Consider the following 10,154-nt stretch of genomic DNA (forward strand, 5'->3'; position numbering starts at 1 on the left):
TCCTCAGAGCTGCAACACTGGAAGTTTAGGGGCAAAGGAACAGTTGTAAACCAGAAAGTAGGGGCAAAGCAAGCAGTGCCAAACTTCGAGGGAGAAAGTACTACTGTAAATATACCAAATGACTCGCCATAAAAAGAAGTACTGAGTGATTCCTCATGCTCTTGTGAACTGAAAGCAGCTTGGTGAGAAACCTCAGGGCAATCATTCCCAAGCTTGCTGGTACAGCAGTACTCTAGGATAATAGAGTTGGCTGCCCTGCTAGAGCACTCCCTCCTGGCCAATGTAAGAATTAGTTAAGAATAATATCCCATTTCCCTGAAAATAAGACAGGATCTTATTTTAATCTTTCCACCAAAACCTATTAATTTTTTACATGTGTAGCTGCCTGGACACTATTTAAATTGACTTTTTAAATGAACTGTAACTAGGGCTTGTTTTTGGAGTAGGGCTTATATTTCGAGCATCCTCAAAAAATCCTGAAAAATCGTGCCAGGGCTTATTTTTGGGGTAGGTCTTATTTTCAAGGAAACAGGGAGTACAACCTTGTGACGGAAGGAAGAATAAAACCGTTATAATAAATTCTGCACAGGAAGAGTTGGAAAACTGAGACATCTATCAGGATGAATGTCTTGCTGTTACAATAGTGGTACTTAGCCTGGACATCTTGGTACAAAGCAGCTTGAGCCAAGAGCATTAAAACTGCCTTAACCCTATTTAAATACCAAGTTTCAGCTGGAATGGAGAGGATGAGACTCCTTGTAGACATGACATCGAGACAGAGCTGAAATGTCTGTTCTTCAGCCCCTAATTTGAGTTTTTCTTCTGTGTTTCAATTTTTCCTCAAATGGCTAGAGATAATTTCTGTCTTATTCCTCCAATAAGATCTTTAAATTTCTCATTTACCACTCAGTACATCATTCAGATTCTCCAGCTCTCAGATCAGAATGCACTGCTTTTGGGTCTTCAGTGAAGGGTTCTCTACTTTTGGAACAGGAATCAGAGATATAGCACATTGCTTCTGCAGAGAGCTTGTTAGCAATTCTTTTGTAGTCAACTGAAGCATGTATTTGTTTCTCAGAAAAGTATTTTCTAAAACCTTTTTATTATTGTGTCTAAATATATTGTATTTGAGCTTCTAACCAGTTTCTAAACACCATTAAGAAATTAAAAAGGAGAAATTACTTGCCTCAGATTTCTTTTCCTGGTGATATCGTGTATCCCAGAATTGCCAAACGTTTCTGCCTTCTGTAGCTCTTACTTGACTTGCACGGTATTGTTGGCTGTGTTAAAACAGACTTGATGCTTTTGCCTTGTCCATCTTACTTGAGATTTCAGTCAGTTATGTTTTGGCTGGATTTAACTGAAAAAGCTCATGTTCTGGAACATAGAGGCTGAAGTTGTACCCCAAAACCTGGGGACATCTTTTCATTTGTCCTAACACATCTGGTGACAGCAAGAATCTTACATAGACAGCAACTTTATGTGAAACCCATTTGAAATGGCACAATACTGAATTCTGATCTAATGAGGTCTGGTAAGCTGAGTAGGGTGGGTTAACAAGACATTTTTTGGTCAGACACAGCCTAAACATGTCTTTGGCAGAGGATTGGGTGTGCTATTTGTGACCTTGGCTTCCAAATGCAACAAAGCCCAGCTTTCCTTTTACCCAGCAGATGGCCAACTGCTCTTGGAAACAGAGAACAAACCTCAGCAGAGCCTTCCTCTGTGCCATTTATAGCCCTGCAGATGGACACTCTAAAGGAAAGGCAGCTTTGGTAAAAAATAAAACAAAACCCAATAACTTTAAATTCAAGGCCTGATTCTTTTGTGCTCTGTGGTGGATCTCCCTTTTTTCCAGACAGCTCTCCTTGGGCAGGAAAATTCACGCAAGGCCTCTGGGAAGTGTAGCATGTGCTCCAGGGATGTGTGGTGGTTTGCTTCTACCAGAAGTGCAAAAGGCTGCAATAACAGAAATGGTAGGCTTTGTATCCCTGGAAAAGGTTAGTTACAGGAGAAAATATAAATAAATATTTTGAATTTTTGTTCAATGAATCTCTATCTGCCATTCCCTGATCTTGTTCTTTCTCTGAAAGTTCATTGCTGTTCCCGAGGGCACTGCAGGTTTAGCTGGACCCAGCTGCTCCCAGTGGTTGCAATTCTGCCTGATGCCTGTGAATTCAGGTGGTCGGAGAGCGCTCCTAGATGGGAATGTGAAAATCTGAACTTGAGCTAGTGTTTCCTCCAAAGTTCACATTCAGGGTTAACCTAGCAGCTCAGACATGGTACTGCAATGTACAGTTACTCATCTGGAGGGGACAGGTTCGACTCACTTAGAATTATCCCTACTGTTTTGTCTCCCACCATTAACTTTTAAACCGAAGGTAGGCACGGGCAGGCGAATGGACAGACAAACATCTTCTAGCATCAGTAAAGGTCTCACAATTGCAAAATGAAATGGAAAACAGACTAGAAATGGAAACAACAAACTTTCCTCCATTGCTAGGACATTATGCAGTCTGCTGCAGTGTGGCAACCGTTGGTGGACACTCAAAAGCTGGAGCATGAGGTGCTTAAGAGCCTTAGACTGACCAACCACAGGCTTTGTCAACCCACATCTCCAGAACTGAGGACACAGTAGACATCAGTTGTCCTCCCAGACATGCTGTGTTTGCAGTAGTTTTCCCCCTTCTGCTTTTCCCATAACTGTTACAGCCAGCACTGTTCAATTGCCAGGGAGGAATATGTACACCCTGTCAGAGATTGCTGTAGTGCAGACATTACAGAAAACCATTTCCCACTTTATTTGGTATAATTTCTAGCACAATTTGAGCTACTGTTTTATTATTCCTCATATGTAGCCAATTAGCATTTTCTGTCTGAAAATCTCTCAGATGGCAACACAGCAAAGAATATGAATTAAGAAAGTATGACTCTGTGCTAGAAAACGAAGAAAACTGGCAGGAATCTTATAGGCAGATAAAGCAAATAAAACGGCATTAACAATCTTAGCAAAGCATTCCAGATTTTGAAATGACAAAGTCCTTCTCAATAAGCTTTTTGCATTACTTAAACACGGGCTGCAATATGCCGTGCAAACAGTTTTAATGTTCTCCTCTTACTGAAACAGGAGGTTGTGCAACCAGACTGCAATACACACGTTGCCTTTTGAAGAGAAGTTTAAAGAGCAGTAAAGTACTGTAAAAGTATTGTTACAGGAGCAAAAGCTCTTTTCAAACATTCTAGCTGCTCATTTCACAAGAGAGGGAGGTTATTTAAATTCTGTGCCATGGTATATTATGCATGTAAGCCATAAAAAGTAACCTTGGGAGACAGAAGCATTGCCTGCACCCGTCAAAGAATGGGTGCCACAGGCATTTGTCTTTCAGAGGTGGCAAATTCACATACAAAACTGTGTGCAAATGGGCTAAGAAATGCCGAACAGGTGGAATGGAAGGTTTCTAACATGGAAAGCGACTAACCTGAGGGGAACTTCTGAGCAAGTAAGGTGGAATGTGCTTCCCTCCCCTGCTAATGATCTCTGCCATTCTGCCCTTTACCTTGCATCTGTTACCTTGATGTGCTTTTACTATTTCCTGCCCTGCCCCAGGTATCTCTAAGCTTAGTATTTGATTTTGGCACCCTTTTCCCTGTCTTGCTTATGCTTGTTTCAGGCAACAGCAGCTGCCTGGAATAAATCCTTTGGGTCTTATAGAGCCATTGTTCAAAGCTGTGTTTAAGAGTGCTCTTACATGTTTGCAATAGTAAGCAACTATAGAAAGAAGCTGGAATGAATTAAAATGTAATTAAAAGGCAGAGCTAAATACTCTAATACAGTGAAAGCAGTTGGAAGTATGCTTGTACAAAAAGACTTCTTTGATTAGCACATTATGAAGAATGATGATTTTTAGAGGAAGAGCATGCAGTACTTATTTCATCCGCCAAGATATGTCATTGGTTTTGTGTTTTGAATCCAGTTTTGAATAAACACAACGAGGCAGAGATGTTAGATTCACTGTCTTCATTTTGTAAGTAAATGTCACTTTAGGTCCTCTTTCTACCAAGTGACCAGTACTGCAGTGTATACTGGAACAGCCTCAGGGATGATCTAGTTATGCTCAGACTACATTTGCTCCAAAGGGAGATTCTAGCTAAAAATATAAGTCTTTCCTCTTTTCCGTCATACCCCCTTTCTGCAGAAGAGAAGCATTTGGCACACAGCTCCTCTGGCAGCTCCACGCCAGCTCAGAGGCTGCCTCGCCACAGAGCTATTCCTTGGAGTCCATACTGGATCACGTTGCTGGAAAAAGGGAATGGCTTGGCTATAGGACAATTTTCTCTATAGTGGTGTTTTGTTTTTTTTTACTGGGTTATCCACAAATCACTAGTTAAAAGGAATGGATACTTAGAACAGATGAATTCAGAGTTACCAGTGAGACTTACTATTTTGACTGTTTTACATTTTACAAGAAAGAAAACAAAATGCCAGTAAACAACTTTTGCTAACCCTGTGTATGCCATTCATGTAGCCAACTCCGATTTTGAAAACCTATATGTATAGCGTGCATTTTTATATTATCTAGTACTTCAGAACACAAGATGGCAGTGTACGTTGTAGTGATTTCAGGCTTCAAGCTGCTCCTGCTACTCAAACAGAGCATATAACATTTTATTCTGTCCTATATTAATCCGATCATGTACTTACAATATTAGAAATAAACCTAAAAGTATTTGTCAACAGCAGAAACATGCAATTTGCCAATAAATGAATATTGCATGAACAAGCGTTAGGTAAAGCTTAATTCAAGATTTTATCGTACATAACAACACTCTGGAGACATTAAAAGCCTTTTATGGAACTCCTCAATTGCAATAACAAGAGGGTATCCCTTTATGAAGGAATGGTAGTTGGCTCAGTTGTAAGAGCTTCAGAGCAAAACTGGCTGCTGGGGAACAGCACAGAAGAGCTGGCGGGCTGAAATACGTGCTTAGCTCAGGGCTCTCGGAGGAGCAGCGCAGACCACTGAAGTGGAACAGAACGAACAGTATCTAAAATTGAACAGGTGCCTTTCTGTAAAAAAAAACCAACAAAGCAGACAACTGTTTGGCATGACAATTCAGAGAAAAAAAAAATCCACTGAGAAGCATCAAATTAGAGGATAGATCTCTGGCTGAGGACAAAATTGTTTAAAGGGCTATAAAGAGTCAGACATTTCTGTGTGTAACTTCAGTCAGAGTCTCTCTGGGTACCAGTGGGCAAAGAGAAATGCAGTAACAAATTTTCTAGGCAACTACCCCCCAGTCTCTTTTCTTGGGTTGAATTGAGTATCCGAATTAGTAGGTGTAACTAAAAAGTTGTCTTGGCTGCCTTTCTGAGCTGAACTCCTAGTATTTGGTTATGCAAACATGGCCTCATTAGAAAGGCGTGCTACAGAGTAAAAAAGCCCTAAGAAAAATAGTAATATTTCAGAGTGTAAAATAATCCTGGAAACCATTATCCCCATGGGATGTGTAACACTGACAAAATTGTGGGCAGCCCTGCTTTCTCCTCAGGGGATGCTCAGGGGACATTGCCTCCCTGCACCTGAACTCGTGGCACTGACGGGAAAGTCAGGCTGACCCAGAAGATCAACACTCAACACCAAGGTTCATCATTTCTGGATACAGCTCTTAATTGAACATAGACTTTGATCATCAAAATATATATCTTTCTCTCTGACAGGTGTGATATAACTATTTTCTGTTTCCATCCTCCATTGTGCTGAGCAATGGAGAACCTCACGGCAGTGCGCGTGGAGCATGGCATACAGAGCCGGACCAGCGTTTTCGATAGAAGGTGGAACTGGGAATGCTGGTCCCCAAGTCTGCTTTTCTTGCGGTCATTATCCATGTGTGAAAATACCGGCCTGTTCCCAGTCACTCAGTCACAGCAGCTCCAGTGGAACGCTGTCAGATTTTTCATGGTAGTCCACTCCTGTCGTTACAATTGAATCAATTGCTGCCTGTTATTGCCTTATGTTCCCATGCATAAATCACTGGGTTCATTCCAAGATTTCCCTCCCTCCCCCCTACTTTCTGAGTTTGCGTAAGGTTGAATTAGGCATTGATTCAAATCAAATAATTCAAATGTCATTTTTTCCTGGTATTTAAACTAATGCTGGATGTGTGTTCGTGACTAAAATAAAGCGTCTGCCTAGCAGTTTTAGTCATTTGGTCTGTTAGTTACCGTAGATTACAGAAAGCGTGGCATGTACAGAATTATGCATGCACTTTTCAGCCATCTAAAATGGAGGATAAATTGAACATGTCATAGTTCTAGGGCAGTAATTTATATTGAGTACAAGCTGGGGAGGGACCAGAGCCAAAACCTCAGATCTAAATTACCTTGAGTTCCAGGGAAATTTTAATCCAAATAAAAACTTCACAGCAGTTCATTATATGATTAAGTGAAGCAACAAGAGACCGTGTATCAGCACTCCCAAACTAAAGAATTTACACCAAAACTGAGCCTCTGTAGCTAAGTCCACAGATGCCCTGATCACCAAAGTTCTCTGTATGCAGTTATTGACTCTTGACTTCTGCTGTCTGTTGTAACCACTCCATGTGTCTCTGTTGGCTTTACATATATCCCCATTTGCTGTAAATGAAATTTTTCAGCCCAATAATATCTCTTCACTGGGAGTGTGTCATGAGGATTCACAAACTCAAGATTTTTCATATATGGACTATTAAAGTCAGTCTCATGGCCTTCTTTTCATTACAGGTGCTTATTCAAGGTTTGATTTGCCAGGGTGCCTCTTCCCTTTGGCAGCCCTGGGAATTGCCTGCCTTTCAAATTTCTATGAATGCAGATACTGCCAGTAATGTCCAGGTTTGAGAGGAGAAAGGGAAACACTATCTTTTCTTACTTCTTCTGCACGGTCTTCCTTCCAGTGTGTCCCATCTTCTTTTGCTTCCAGTCAAAACCAGACTACTTTTTAAATGACAGTAGTCAGCCCACGTTGACATACAATGAAATTCCTTCTTTAGGTAAAATAGTTCTTACTTTTCTATTCCGAATCATTCCTAATCCAATCTTTTTTTTACCAGGTATAACCAATGTCCTCATAATCATGGATAATCTACCCTCCTCCCAAAATAAAATGCAGCTATAATAGCCTACCCTAAGATTAATTCCCCCCTCACCAGTATGTCACAAAAGCACCTCTTTGACCCAACGCAACCCAAATCAAAATTAACTTATTTCCCATAGTCCAAAACAACTTCTTCTCCCCCAAATAAACTCTTCTCTTGCCATTATATTGGAATGACACTTGCAAATTCAGGAAGTCACACAGAATCACAGAATGTTAGGGATTAGAAGGGACCTCAAAAGATCATCTAGTCCAATTCCCCTGCGGGGCTTCGGACACGTTCAGGGTAGGGAGCAACTGGGAAAACAGGTACTGGGGTTATTGCTACCACTGATACATTCCCCAACTAAACACTGATTGTAATAATGAAAGTAAAAGGCAATATATTTAAAATGGGCAAAAGTAATATGCCTGTGAAACATGTTGGCAAATGGTATCGAGGCCAAGTGCTTAGCAAGATTCAGTAAAAGGTTATACATACATATTCATACATTTATGTAGGGAATTAGATTGGACCTGATAAAAATTCATAATGGATATAAATGTTCACAGTTCAGGGCATAAATCAGCCACCAGCCTGAGGTTAGAAAATAACTTCCCCGTTAGTCAGGTTCTTACATAATTATCCATTATACTTGCGGAGGGGGGAAAAGAGGTTGAAGAATAGGGCAATTTCCTCAGAGACATCTGGGAATTACTATTGGCAGACAACTAATTTAGATTTGATCTGGTATGGAAGTTCTTATTACATCAAATAATGTAATTTAGAATTAAAGCATATGATTTATTTTGTATTGCTTACTCTTCGTGTAATCAAGTTCATGCCTGAGGGGAACTGCAATCTTTCCCTTATAAGCTGGCCAAAGGTAGTGAAATCCACTGTGCTGCGTTTTCTCACAGAGCATCCTTAGAAACGGTTTCAAATTTTCCAAGGAAGTCAGCCAGAGTCCCAGAAATTTAGTTTGTTGAAAACCTAGCCAACTAATATAGCCAACTTACTGTCTGTATTAGCAGAGGAAAAATTGTGTGCGTGAAATGCATATTCTGAAAAGTTCTCATTCTTGTTTAGTTTGCATAAAAACCTGAAAAGACTTGCAGAGCTCCTGAACATCAGAAATTATAGCACACGACCTGCTCCAGGCCTGTTTTTCCAGCTTGGTATTACCAGCTCATCTAAGCAAAGCATAGGTGTTCAGCAGACGTTTTTCATCAAGCAACATACCTCCAGCGCTTTTGTTGTGCTTGCAAACAGTCTGCAAGCAAACGTGACGCACACTGCATGCTAATAAAAACTGCCTTGGTGACCTTGCAAACAGATAGCTTGATTGAAAATCAGATTCTTAATTGATGAAGAAACTCTAAGTGAATACAGGAAATTATTTACGTTTGCTGCAGGGATCAAGAGATACTAGCTGCTGCATCCTGCTATAGTTCCTCGAATGCGTGGGATACAGTCATTGTAATTACAGCATAAATTAACATCACAATAGATGTAGGAAACTGAGGAGCATTTATTACCAAACATCTCACTAATTTTCACAAGAAAAAAGAGTGCTACTTGGCAACAATCTCTCTTAAGCATAATTTCTGTTACTAGTGAGTAGTACTAGAAATATTGGACATCTGGAAGGTTCTGTGGCCACAATCAACAAACACTATGGCCTTATTAAAAAAAAAAACAACTTGTTGTGCAAACCTGAGTGATCCATTCAGACAGATTTATAAAAGCAATGGCTGAAGACAAGGCAGCAGGTGTAATGCAGTAGATTTTTTTTAAAAGATATCAAATCATATTCCATAAAAATCTTACTGGAGCAGTGGATTCGAGCTGGCTTTGCTGGGAAAGGGGTGAGAGGGCTACCCCAGCCCCATGGCAAGGGTGGCAGAGCCTTTGCAGCTCCCGATGCCCATTGGGCCTCCTCTAACAGCCAGGGCACTGCAGAACAAACAACACTGCTTCATGGCTTTCTCAGAACAAACAGGGCAACTCCCTTCAGCACAGTTAACTCTTAACAGTGGCAACATTATCAGCCCTGCAGCTGAACCTAAAGAGCATTATGATCATATGGGGTGGGCCTTGTTGGGGCCATTTCACACCAGTCTTCTGCCAGTCACAGAGGGAGTCTTGTTGTATCTCCCACGTCCTTATGTACTCCTGTTGCTCCGGATGCTGCCCCGCCAGCATCGGGCTGTTTGCTTGGGAGGCCCTGAGGCTGCTCACAGCCCAGCTGCCTCCCTCTGCCAGGCTCTGCTCAGTCCTGGGTGCGCTTTCCCCCTCCAGCACCGCTTAGAGCGTGCTGGAAAACCCAGTATATACTGGGAGCCTCAATACAGCATTGCGAAGACACATACGACGTATTGAACTGTGAGTAGAATTTTGGGGTATGATACATAGAGGTGTGAGGGCTGATTTTTTTACATATATATTCTTTGGGAAAATGAAGTAAACATCAGCCTGCTGCTGACATTTACAGTTGTACGTCGCAAAAAGCCACAAATACCAATGAAGAGAGAATTATAGATGGGATGTAAAGAAATGATGCACTCAAAAAGCAATAGTTTTGATCTAGAATAAGGTTAAGTTGATAGTGTACAAATAATCCAAATAATTTTTCAGTGGAAGAAATAGTTTGAAAAGCATGACTTGGAAAACAAAATGATAGGAAATTCTCCTTCTTTCCCTGTGGAAACCAGATGGAAGTTTGCACAGAACATGGCAAGGCAAAACAGCAATGTCACTTTGGACTCCACATGAAGAGCTGTAACAACATCAGGTTAAGTCATTTTCTCTATGATTTTGGCCTAAAATGTTCAGTTCTATCCACAGTGCTATCAAAAAGACCAAAGATAAATGAGAAAGAGTTCTGAAAAAAGCCAGAAAAAAAATAAACAGCCGGAGGCCAGATTTATTTGGAAATACGTGTATATGTTTAACTTGTCCAAACCTTAAAGGGTGATTAAGAGAAACCCATAATGGACGCCTTCTTCTGGAACAGGGTACTTAGAAACACAAAGTAGGAAAAA

This window comes from Nesoenas mayeri (assembly GCF_963082525.1).
Source record: "Nesoenas mayeri genome assembly, chromosome: 6".
Taxonomy (NCBI): Eukaryota; Metazoa; Chordata; class Aves; order Columbiformes; family Columbidae; genus Nesoenas; species Nesoenas mayeri.